The sequence below is a fragment of the Rhinolophus ferrumequinum genome, chromosome 20, assembly GCF_004115265.2.
Source record: "Rhinolophus ferrumequinum isolate MPI-CBG mRhiFer1 chromosome 20, mRhiFer1_v1.p, whole genome shotgun sequence".
NCBI lineage: Eukaryota > Metazoa > Chordata > Mammalia > Chiroptera > Rhinolophidae > Rhinolophus > Rhinolophus ferrumequinum.
Window position 1 is genome coordinate 37870633 of NC_046303.1, and position 13380 is coordinate 37884012.

The 13380-nt window shown below is 38.3% G+C and overlaps 1 protein-coding gene and 1 pseudogene across 1 annotated transcript in view; both read right to left on the minus strand.

The window, feature by feature from the left end:
* Nucleotides 1–4560, minus strand: part of DMTF1 (cyclin D binding myb like transcription factor 1) — a 44843-nt gene extending 40283 nt beyond the window's left edge. The window contains 2 exon segments of the mRNA XM_033088847.1: nt 2494–2633; nt 4441–4560. The gene's annotated coding sequence lies outside the window, so the exon portion shown is untranslated.
* A 3148-nt stretch (nt 4561–7708) lies between these two features.
* LOC117012490 (PC4 and SFRS1-interacting protein-like) lies at nt 7709–9230 on the minus strand (annotated as a pseudogene).
* Between the last annotated feature and the right edge of the window lie 4150 nt (nt 9231–13380).

Consider the following 13380-nt stretch of genomic DNA (forward strand, 5'->3'; position numbering starts at 1 on the left):
TCATACTGTCACATCTTTCATAACATTTTTTGCACTTATTTTATCAGGAGCATTTTCCATTACTACTACTTACTCTTCCATAGCATTTTTAATGAATACATGTACCAAACCATTAACCCACTACTGAACATTTTTGTTTTGAAGTCTTGCTATTAGAAAGACTCCATACTGACCACCACCATATATCATTCCATATAACTAACACCTTAGGAAATGCTTGTAAGGGGATTTGTTTAGTAATGTATAATAAAGAATCTGAAAGGTGTGTTTTAAGATATTTTTATTTTCAAAGAATGAAACTCTTTGCTAAATAAGAAAGTCTTAGTGACAAAGAACAGGTAACGAATTCCTACATCCTGAACATCGGTTACATAGAGGAATGTCAGAAAACAGACAAAGCCATAGAATAAAATCTTGAATATTGATTTTATTCAAGGTAGGAATGGGGGGACACATCACACTTGAGGTTGAATGCTTTAGACTATGGTCCCAGGCCACCAAGGGATTTGCTCTTCTGTATACTCTATGGAAATGTGAGAAGCAGAGCTATAAATGAACATAAGCATACTGAATCAAGGTACCTAATTAATGCTCATTATGGCTTGGTTTTAAGACAGTAAAAGACGACTGTATACCATAAAAAGTCAGTAAAGATGTTAAAGGAGTTTATTATAATAGACTTTAATTGCTTAAGATGTTGACTTTAATTATCAACTATTGAAAACAATGTCATTATTAAAGAAAATTACTTGGTAGTATGGTTCATTTCAAGGTGCATTTTATGTATGGTTTGGCAATAAAATCTTATTGTTTATTAAAACCAAGAATGTTATTTTTCACCCAGTGCATGATTTAAGAGCTTATAATGTGTACTAGGCTACATTTTAAGATTTCATGAATTCAAAATTGAGCTCTTTATGCAAAGCAGCATCAGAAGATCTTTAAAGGGACGACATCAAATTATCAATATAGTCCTCTGATTTACACTGAAGTTGATTTTTAAAAAGCATTTTCTCAACAGACTCTAAAATACTCATAGGTAGTACATAAACCTAATGACCATTTCTTTTGCTATATAAAACCTGATGGTAAATAAAGATTAGCTTTGACAACCTGGTGCTTGGAAGAATGGCTGGACAACACAACAGTGTACATAACCAAAAATAACAGGAAAAAAAAGGGATAAGGTTTCCAACAAATAAACAGAAACAAATCGTTCACAAAGGGTTCTCCAGTGTACTTTTTCTTGACAACTTCTTTCCGGCATTCAGTCACAGAATACAGTATCTATTCACAAACTTGAAAAAGGAGACTTGATAAACAGGTTCTTTAATTTAAATTTATCGCTTACCTTTATGGAATCAAAGCAAAAACAAAACCTATTCATGATTTCTATTACAAGAATTCTCTTCACAAAAGGAAAAAAGAAACATGAAAAAAAGGGAGAAATTATATAAAAGCAAACAAATGCTACACAAATATAAAATACAGAGAGTTATTAAATGTAACACACTTAGCAAATGTGTTATCACTTTTGGTTCAATCACTTTCTCAGGTCATTTCATATTATTTGGGGATAGAAAAAGCTTTGGAGCTGAAATTGCAAAGCATTTAGAAGTATGGTAATTACTAGGGAATTCCTTTACATGGGAAAATAATGTGCTAAAAATGATGGTGGTAAGAGAAAATTGAATATTAACAGAAAACTTCATTTTGAGAAGGCAGACTAACATGTCCGTGTTAAGTAGACAGGTTCTGTATATATTTTAAAAAGTGGAACTCTTCCTAACTTTATTGCTGTTCTAAAGTTTTGATGTCTTTGCAACAGATACTTTCAAAACACTTCCAAACCTCCTCAATATTTGAACATAAATGTGCCAGGCTGTGAATCTCCAGGAACACTTGTTTCACATTATCTTACTCATCCTCACAAGTGTTAACAGAAGCCAATGCACTTAAAGAAGCACGACAAAAGTAACTATTTACAATAACAACATGTTGTTTTCAGGACATACAAATTTACTACAACATTAATAAAAACTACGGTCTGTAGATGTTGGAGAGATAAATGAAGTGAGCAGAAAGATAAGCATTATATGAGGGTGACAAGGACTAGTTTTGCTGTGTTTATTTTCAGTACTATTAAATCTACATTAATATTACAAATATACTTCTCTCTCCTGATGCCGGAGTGAAACGAGATAACCTTTCTCCATCTTAAAATAAAAAAGCCTGTATAAAAAGAGAACTTAACAAAAAAAAACTAAAGGGGACACCCACCTTACTTTAATTCTCTACCATAACCATATCCCAGCCATGCTCTCCTTTCAAAGCTCGAATCCTAACTCCAAAACCTTTTTTTGATTGCTTCCCCTCAAAATACTTCTAAAACCTGAACACCCAGAGAAAAATGTATATATAGCATATATTTATTCATACAACTGCTCAAAGTATGGAACTTAAAGTTCTAAGTATGCAATGCCCAGTACTTACTGATTTAACTGTTGATGAAGACAGGGCAATAGCATTTTGGCTCCACCATCTAGCTCAACTGCAATCAATTAAAGAGATTCACGCAGAATATGCAGGTCTAGGTCAGTCCCAAAAATCATATTTTGGGGTGAGCCTATCAACTAAAATAGTAAAAAAAATAATTAGCTTGTTTGGTGGCAAACAAAAGCACTTCGTAGAATGGGAGTTAAAATGAGATAAATAATCACAAAACATGAAATGTACTTTTCCCCATAACTGTAACAAGTAATGTTTTTTCAGGAAGGATCAAGCTGTTTTTTTGTCCCTTGTGAATAAAAGAAAAAAAAAGTTTATTCTCACATCAGCTGGTTGTTTTTTTTTAAAACTCAGACAGCCTGACAATTTTTGTAATGTTAAGAAATGTAGTTTTATTTTTTTTCCCTAAATCTTAACTAAATTTCTAAACCTAATGTAGTAAATAAAATCTTACCACTATCATGCCATCATAGTAAAAAGGTGTTTGGTGTATTACCACCAGTCTTTAAACATTAACGTGGTGGTAAAGTACTAAAAAAAATTAAAATACAGTAACACTCAAAAAGTTATTTGAAACACAAATTTAAAACCAGCTCAAAGAATCTCAAGCAATGGAAAAATATGAAAACCCTTAACTGACAAAGAAAAATAGATTTTGTTTGTAAAACTTTCAACACAGTGGACCAATACTTTACTTGAACTGGAGCTTAAAAGCTATAAATGGTTGTCTTTCAAGAATTAAAAATGAGGGTATACTTAGCAAAAGATAAAAGATTTCCAAATGGCATTATTCTAAGCTTCCAACACTGATAAGATGGCAATCCTACAGAATACGCACTTGTCGGATCTCCCAACCTCAACCTGCCGCCTCGCCTCCTGTCAGAAAGGAGGCAGACGATGAATCAAGCTAGGAGAAAAACCACACCTTGAATTTGAATTTCCAAATTCAATCAGGGAAAGGGAGAGGAGTCCTGACCTACATTTCATAGCATTCTCACCCTCTCCTTATCTACACCAAATATTTTTATTATAAAAACACACGCTGTATCATTCAACCGCATACTAGAACGGCACTTGGCCACCTCTCTCAAATCTACGTCGAAGATTGGGTTAAAACACTCTACGTCCCTGAAGAGATACTCAAAAAGTATTTTTTAAAGGGCGAAGAGACTTTAAAATTTAAAACTTCCTCAAAACTTGGCAAATTTTGCCAATCACTATTTGCCGACGCATTATTCTGTTCTCGGCTCGGTTAGGACTGTCTCTCCTTTTAAAGAGACTCAGGCTGACAGTTCCGCCAGAAACCCGGATCCCCTCTGCCTGGCACATGAAGAGCTGACCGTCAGGGAACCCAAAATGATGGTTGAAGAATCTAAGACACATACAAGATTACAAAAGAAAAACAAATCAAGGGGGATGGGGCGACACTCGCCCCATCTCTCAGTTCCACCAAAGTCCACCTCCCTTCATTGAACATAATAAAACCGACAAGGTGCCAAAAAAATGAAAAAGAAACATCACGAGAAGGCAAGCAAGGTTTCCTTATCCTCCGCATTATCGGGTCCAATTCTTTCCCGAAGCTCCGGCCCACCCCACCCCCAGGGGTCCCGGCGCCATTTAGCTCCTCGGAAGCCGCCGCCATTTTCCGCTCCCGTCGAATCACTGCTGTGCCTCGGCGGCCGCTCGCTACCCTACTCTGCAGCCTGAGCCACCGCCACAGGCCCGGCCCCGAGAGAGAGGCCCGGGCCTGAGCGTGCGGGGTCGGCGGCTTCAGCGTCACGAAGGCCCAGCTCCGACCCCGCCCGCGGTGCCCGGGTGCCGGCAGCTTGTGCGGGCCGGCGAGAGCAGGCGGGCAGCAAGGGGGCCGGTCAGGCTCCACTGGGCGGAGCGGCCCTGGCGGCGGTTGGGACCTGAAGGTTCCATCGCACTTACTTCCTGTTTTGGGTCCGGGCACTTTGGAAGAACCAGGATGGAGGCTCCAAAAAATACCAGGATGGAGGAAGCAGCCACGGGCAAGAGTGGCTGCAGCTGGAGTGAGCGAGCGCAACCAGCCACCGGAAATGGAGCTACGGCCGCGCCCCGCCCCCCAGCTCCCACACGCTCCCCCTCCCGCTCTCCTTTCCCTTGGGGCGGCCCTGCGCGCCAACTGCTGGCGTCACTTCCGGCTAAGTTGGAGCGCGAAGAAAGATCCTGGGTTATTGAAGCAGCAGCCTGGTTCTGTGTGATGTTGGTTAGTGGTCCGACTCTTCTCCTCCTATGAAATCTGGGTACGGACTATCCCGCTGCTGATGTATAAAGGAGGCCCTTTTGGGGGGCCCAATTGTGGTCCTTCTGGCCTTGTGGGAAGTTGGGCTCCACGCTCGGAGCCGACTTTGATAATGATCCGGGGCTCGGAACGGAGGGAGCTGCGGGGTGGAACGGCTTGAAAGCGGGGCCTGGGTGCAGAAGAAAGCCGGGAATTGTGCGTCTGGCCCTTCTCACCTGGTCTGCTCTCCCGTAGGCGCTTTAAGTGAATTGTTATCCTGTTTGGGCGTGTGAGGCAATTCTTGATGAAATATATCCTGTCTTTGTGTAGTAAGATGCTCCTCTGTAGTGCACAGTCCATCTTAAAGCCCTGCTTTTCCAGCTAGCTGCTTTTCTATCTGGGGAGGTTTTTAAAGACCAATACTTGGCCCCGCCCCCAGACCAATCTTTAAGAGCTTCGTGAGACCCTGGCAGAGATTTTGTTTTTGGTTTTAGAGCGAGGCTGTGGAAATCGAAAGATGGAGTGGTCTGAACCCTATTACAGCTCTGATGATTCTGACCTCCTTTTACTTGTTTATAAAACTAGGTTTTTTGTACTCTGCTTCTTTAGTTGCTGGGATTACAGGAGTTTAGAAGTTAGACTTAACTGATATTATTGCATCCAACAACTATGTGTAGATGCACACTACATTTTTCACAGAAATAGAACACTTAAAATTTGTATGGAACCACAAAATAGCTCAAATAGCTAAAGCAATCTTGAGAAAAATGAACCAAGTTGGAGGCATCATGCTCCCTGATTTCAAACTATATTCCAAAGCTATCATAATTAAAACAGTATAGTGTTGGCATAAAAGCAGACACAGATCAGTGAGATAGAACAGAGAGCCCAGAAATAAACCCATACATTTATAGTCAACCAATTTATTATAAAGAAGCCAAGAATATACAATGGGGAAAGGATAGCCTCTCTTTTTTTAAATAGCAAAGAAGTAATTTATTAGTAGAGATTGATAGAAAAATTATTTAATCAAAACAAGTTTACATGTTGACACAGCCTAACTAGAATAAAGCTGTCCAAATTTTAATTGTATAAAGAACCAAACAGATACAATAGCAAAAGTTCCCTAAGTTCCATTGTAAGACCTCTCAAAAGTAAAATGCCAATTATTGAAATAATTCAAACATTTTATCTATAGATGAAAACAATTTTCCGAGATGTCACAACATACAATGCATGTCACACACAAACACTCAAATATTAAAAGCCTTTTCCCCATATTTATAGTTTCAAAACACGAAGTTTTTTTCACCTAGGAAAAACCACCAACTGACCTAATAAAAATATCTAGGAAATGCTAAGTTACCCTTAAATTTTGTGTGTTAACCTCAGTTCACCCTAATTTAGTCAATATACATGAATATACAGACTATGGAAAAGTACTCCTTTATTTTGTCTGCTACCTCAGAGCACTGTTCCCACTTTCTGTAATCCTGTCACGTGTATGGTACAGAAATAAACATTCCCTTCTGATACAGCCATGTGTGGGGACAGAGCAAGGAGCGCAGTTTCCAGGCTCTCACCCTCACGTGGAAAAGTGCTCACTCGGGTAGTAAATGGCCATCGACTGTGATTGGATGGCCATCAGCTGTAACCAGTGAGCCATTGGCCACTAAGATAACTGCCATGGCTACGCTAGTAGAAAATGGGGGGCTGGCAAGAAGATGGTGTCTGAGCTAGCAAGAGCGGATTGCAGTTGGCACGGCGGATTGCAGCTAGCAAGTGAGGTTGGTTGGTTGGCAGACAGAGACATGGACGGCAGGTTGCAGATGGTGTGGCTCCTGCTTCCAGTGTCTCCAACCCAGGCGCCAGCGAACTATAGTGGTATGACTGCCCTATCTATGGCTCCGTGGGTGTTCCTTTTTGGCCTCACCATGTCCTGTGTTCTTATGTGGGGAGGGGGACCAAAGACCCCGCATGACACCCTGCATGACACCATGTTTTCAAGTAGGTTAGTTTCCTTATATAGTATTTACTTTTATTTAATGTGTACGCATCGTGGATTTTTTTCCAATAAAAAAAATACTACTTAATGAGTGTGAATTTTTTAAAAATTCAGAACTATCTCAAGAATAAACTTTTATCATTTAGTTTTCAGTTTCAGCTACTAGTGCCTGTAAAAGATCTTAGATGGCTGAACCTTAAAGACAGATCATATACACCCATTCTGTGTATTTCTATGTACACCCATTCTGTTTTCTGCAGGAAAGTCATGTGACTTCACTGAATTCCCAGCCACAAAATTAAATTACCTTCAAAAGTTAACATTAGTTTTGTACCTTGGAGAATTGTCAGTTTGACGTCATTTGGATATCTAGTTGTCATGCAAAAAGGCATACAGACCACATTGTTACAAAGCATTAGTATAATATTAGACTGAGATTAGATAGGAGGGAGTGAATACTTGTATAGAAGTAACATTTTATCTACCATAAAAATGCGTAACTTCTACAAAACCCACTAACAGTGGAAAGACAGTCTGATAAATCCAAGATTTGTTAAAACTATGCATAAAGCCCATGGTATTTGGGAAAAGAGGGAAGCTTTATACAAGTATCAGTTTTGAAGATGTAATTTTTTTCTACTATCAATTACACATTAACATCACACACAAATGGAAAATACGTTACAACCAATGTCTGAAAAAGTAGTTCAACATTTCCTGAATGGATTTTGCCTCACATTTACTGTATAATGTAACTGTTAATACTGCAAAAGTACAATTAAGCAATATTTAATTACTTTTAAACAAAGATAAAGGGATTTTCTCCCTTAAAACAAGTTTTAAGCATCAAAACCAATGCTTGTAAAAATTTAACTTTCAACAGTCTAACTATTTCAAATGAAAACCATTACAAACTTCTCAAATATTCTTTATATTCTAGGTATGTCAACCTAGTTATCGAGTGTAGAGTCCTTCAGAGATATTTCCGTCTCTTTTCACTGGATGGCTTTTTCTTACTGCTGGCCTTGTCTTGGCTTTCTTCACTGCCATCTCTCTTATGTTGTGGTTGATTACTTTCCTGAGCATCAGATCCTCCATTTAGAGCCTTTGAACCTGTCTGTTCCTTTTCTATCTTTTTGTTTGGCCCTTTCTTCCCGTGATCTTGGGTTTTATTTGCTTCCTCGTGCTGTATTTGTTCAGCAAGAGATTCATTAAGCATTTATGTGATAAGAGAATCTCCTTCACCAAAGAAAAACATGTTCTTGTTATACAACATTGTAGGCTTTTCCATGAGAATCTCACTTTGAATCCCCGTATGTTTTTCGGTGTTGTGTTTCTGAGCTTGTTGCATTGTGACCTGAAGTGAAGCAAGTTCATCCAAGGTTTCAGTACATCTGTTCACATCAACGTGATCAATTTTGAGTGAATTTTTTATTTCAGCATGCATCCTTTGAAGTTGAGAATCCACTGATGTTTCTCATTTCTCCACTTTCTTAACTTCTGGCTTCTCTCTTCATCTCTGTTCTGCAGCTCAGTGTCTATTTGTTCCTCTTGCTCGCATTTTCTATTTGTTGCTTCTTTCTCATGTTGGCCTTCCAGCATATTCCTTCTATGAGCATTCTGAAAATTTCTTCTACCTTTTCTCTTCTTTCTACCTTCTCTACCATCTCCTTCCACTTCAGAATCAGAGCTTGATGTAACCCTGTTTTAGCTGGATTTTTTTCCTTTTTGACTCAACTTCTTTCTTCCCCTCTTTTTTTGTCTTCTTCCTACTGGTCTTTTTCATCCTTTGTAAGCTGCTTTTTGGGTTGTTTTCCCTTTTATCCCTTTTCCTTACTTTTGTTTTCTTCAGTTACTATGTCACTCTTTGAAGGACAGACCTGTTTTACTGTTTTAGGACTACCTTTTAGTTTTGGAATCTTGACTTCTGTAGCTGTAAGTTGTCCTCTTTTAGAATTCACTTTTAGGTGAACAGATGCTGTTGTCACTACTCCTGCCTTCTCAGTTTCTACTTGCTTTTCTGCCTTTCTCTCTCTTCTGGCAGCTTTTGGAGTGGTTATGTCATTGCTTTAGGCACATCCTCATTGCTGGCTTTTTCTTCATGGTCAGTATCTCCCTTTGAAACACTAGTTTCTTTTTCTTCAACTTCAACATCAAATGATGCATTTGATTATTTAGCTGATGCCTGTTGGCTTGAAAATTTCGCTTTCATATTGTTAATATCTCACATAAACTTTCATTAAAGCCTTTTTGTTTATTTGGTTTCCCGTAATTTTCCTTATTTTCTGAGTAAGGAAATACATCTTTTGGGCCTACAAAAGCAGTCTCATGAGTTCCAAAAACGAAAATGGGTAGTTTGTTGGTGGGTGGTTTTACAGCTCTATCTGGAACTCCATCTGCTCGAGCTGGCCAATCAGGATAACCTTTCATCTTGGCGAAGATAAGCTCTCCAGGTTTGAAATCGTGAGTCATATTTGGTGAGGGGTAATGCTGGGGTCTGAAGCACAGGAAAGAGGTGTGGCAGTCTTGATGGCAGTAGGATGTGGGAGGACAGGCTGGAGCCAAGGCTCCTAAGACAGCAGGAGCGAGGGATGCCTCGGGGCATCCTGACTTGCCTGTCCTGGCCCAGGTACTAAGGCTGCAGTGGCAGGCCAGCAGCCTCTGCCCACGTCCTTATAAACTACCTGCCCCACCAGCTGCCACAGAGGCGTCTCAATGAAGACGCATCTCAACGATGCCAAATCACAATCACCACCTCCATCTAAGGACAGTCTCTTCAATAAATGGTGTTGGGAAAAGTGGACAGCCACATGGAAAAGAAGGAAACTGGACCACTGTCTTACATCACATACCAAAATTAACTCAAAAATGGATTAAAGACTTCAATGTAAGACTTGAAACCATAAAACTTAAGGAAGACAACATAGGCAGTAAGCTCCTTTACATAGTTCTTGGTAATAATTTTTTGAATCTGACACCAAAAGCAAAAGCAATACAAGCAAAATTAACAAGTGAGACTACGTTAATCTAAAAAGCTTCTGCATAGCAAAATAAACCATTAACAAAATGAAAAGGTAACCTGAATGGGAGAAAATATTTGCAAATCATAGCTGATAAGGGGCTGATATCCAAAATATATAAAGAATAAACAACTCAAAAAAAAAAAACCCAAACAATCCCATTAAAAAATGGACAGAAGATCTGAACAGGCATTTTTCCATAGAAGACATACAGATGGCCAACAGACACATAAAAAATGCTCAACTTCATTAATCATCAGGGAACTGCAAATCAAAACCACAATGAGAAGATACTGATATTACCTCAAACTTGTTAGAATGTCTATTATCAAAATGACAAGAAATAACAAGTGTTGGCAAGGATGTGGAGAAAAGGGAACACTTATGCACTGTTGGTGGGAATGTAAATTGCTACAGCCACTGTTGAAATAGTATGGAGATTATGGAGGTTCCTTTGAAAATTAAAAATAGAACTATATGACCTAAGAATTCCATGTTCTGAGTATGTGACAAATACAAAACCACTAACTCCAAAGATACATTAGCCCCCAAGTTCAGTGCAGCATTATTTACAATAGCCAAGATGTGGAAATAACCTAAATGTTCATCAATGGATGAATGAATAAAGAAAATGTGGTATATATGTAGAATGGAATATTATTCAGCCAGAAAAAACAAATCTTGCCATTTGCTACAACATGGATGGACCTAGAGGATATAATTAGTGAAATAAGTCAGACAAAGTCATACTGTACGATCTCTTATATGTGAAACGAAAAACAAAAAGCTCATATAGAACGGATTGGTGTTTGCGAGGGTGAACCATTTTTTTCTTTTAATAAAAAAGAAAAAGTAAATTTATAATAACATCTACACATTTTTAATTTGCATAATCAGTTTAAGATTATCCATAACATAATTTGAATCCCAGAGCAACTTTCTACAGTTACATTCTTGGTTATTCCTACCTCCCTACTTAGTGAACATGTACCTAAGGAATGCATTAGATTTTTAATATATCCTAGGGCTTACTTAATTAGGAATTAAATATTTTGTAGAAAAATCATCAGAAATCTATCCCAAATAGAAATTTTTATAAAAGTATTTACAGCACAGTCATGGTATTTGATGCTTTTGTGAGTTATAATTAACTCGGGCTCCAGATTTTTTATAGCAATTTCATGAACTTCATCAGTGATAGAATATAGATGCAATTACCTTTCTTTTACTAAAGGATGATATATTAATATGAAAGTGTTTCAAATACTGAGAGGCAGTTTTTGTTGTCTCATGTCCTGAATGGTATGATTCAGAAAAAAAGGTGTTTGCAAGTGTTTTTGTTCAAAGCAAATGAAAAATACAATTGCTGAGTGGTCCATTGCCTTCCTACACAGTCTCTGTGTCCTATTAATACAGCTGATGGGCATATACTGGAAGGCCTTCCAAAACTTCTGGAGAGCTGATGGGGATTCCTATGAGTTGATGGGGATTCCTATGCTAGTAGAGGAATGAACAAACTGTCCCTAGTTAGGGCCACATATCAGGCTCTTCCAGGTCCTGTTCTGTCTGATATTCTTCCTCTATGCTTTTCTCTGGGGCTTATGGCACTCTATCTTATAACCCTTTTCCTGTCCTCCATTTTGTGTCAGTGTTTCATCTCCATACTTTTCATTTCTCAACCTGGTCACCACCTCTCCATACCCTATTTACTTGTTTTTCTCTTGCAGCAGATCTTTACTGAGTCTATTAAGGGAACATTAGCAAAAGTTGGTTCCTATTCGATTTAAGAGAGTGGAGAACTAAGACTTCAGATAATCCCAGCAAATGAGGATAAACGTTTTCATATGTCCTTGAAAATTTTATGTTGCAAAACAAAAGAGTTATGTTACATTACTAAAATTGGGAGTATGTCTAAACCCAGATTCAAAGATCTAGCACAGGGAAAGTGACAGTATATTAGTAAAGCAACAAATAATTGCCAATTTTCATAGGTTCTATAAAGGATACAAACTGGGTGCTGTGAAAGTGAATTTAGGGAGTTCAGAGCAGAGCTTTCTGAGAAGACATTTGAGCACAGACTGGAAAAGTGAGAAGAAATCTCCACCATAAGAGGTGAGGGGTGGGACAACATTTGTTCATCTATTGTGGGAGGGTACTTGTAGAAAGCAACTGGCCTATATATATATAACATGGTAAGGGCACAGTGTTTGTAAGTAGGCTCAATCTCTCACAGATGTTGAGTTTTAAGTCCACTCCTCTAAGGCTAGAGATTAGCATATGCCAGAGATGCTGGTCTATCTGCCACTCTGCCTTGTCTTACAGCTTCAGCATATGGCACAGTACCTTATCTTAGCAGATACTTAAATGGTTGTTGAAATCAAAGATAATTGAGTATCTTAAACCAGAAGATCAGGAAGCTAGCCATTTCTATTCTTTGGCAGTAGTTACTGACTACAGGAGAGTTTAGTTATTTTTCAGATAGTGTTCCCTCCTTGGACAACTCTGGAATAAAACAAACAAATGTTACCTTTTATTACTACTCTAGTGGGAGGAGGTTATTTTCACAGATGTCAAAGCTTCGGTGTTACTCTAAACTTCGTTGCCCAAATCTGTTCATCTAGGGGCAGAATTTTGAGGATAGAAACGTTACGTTTTTCACCAGCAGATGTCCCTATTGTTTAGCAAGATTTTTTTTTTTTTTTTTCCATTTTCTTTCCAGAGTAATAGTAGCTTCAACAGCAGATGGGAAATCTGTGGCCTGAATTTGTTAGTGATGCACTATGGTTGACCAATGACAGCTTCAACAATAGTAAAACCAAAGGGATTATGCTTTGAAATCCAAACATGAAAGGTCCTCCAGCATTTAAAGGCTCGGCACTGATTAGTCCTCTTTTATGCAATGTACATCCAATTCCCGTACTAAAAATATGCAGTGACAAAGAAACAGGGAACCTGGGTAACCTTTACATCTTTCAGGAGTTAGCACATTTCTGGTAATCATTCTTTTCATTGAGCAGACCTTCCTGAGCACATACTTTGTGCTGAGTACTGTTCTAGGCATAGGGAATGTGGTCAGATCAAGAGAAACAAGATTCCTGCCCTCAAGGCATAATATATTCTAGTGGAGGAGCTTCCATGAAAGTAGTGTTTTTCAATGTATCTTTGTACAAAACTCTTGGTTAAAGTACCGGTTTACTAAATTATTGCCCATAAAACTTGCTCATGGTAACAACTTAATGAGAGATTAAGATAAAATATGAATCAAATCACTTGGTATCATCAGATTGATTTGCAAATATTAGGAAAGATGGACAATGTTAATTGGTCTTGCATTTTGAACAATATCTGACAAATAGTGCTCAATAATGTCAGATGTTATTATTTGTCTTTACCCATCATAAGAACAAAGAATGGAAGGCAGGAAAGGTACCTCAACATAATAAAGGCCATATACACCAAACCCTCAGCCAATATCATACTCAATGGTGGAAAACTGAAAGCTTTTCCTCTAAGATCAGGAACAAGACAAGTGTACCCCTCTCACCACTATTATTCAACATAGTATTGGAAATACTAGCCAGAGCAATCAGGCAAGAGAAAGA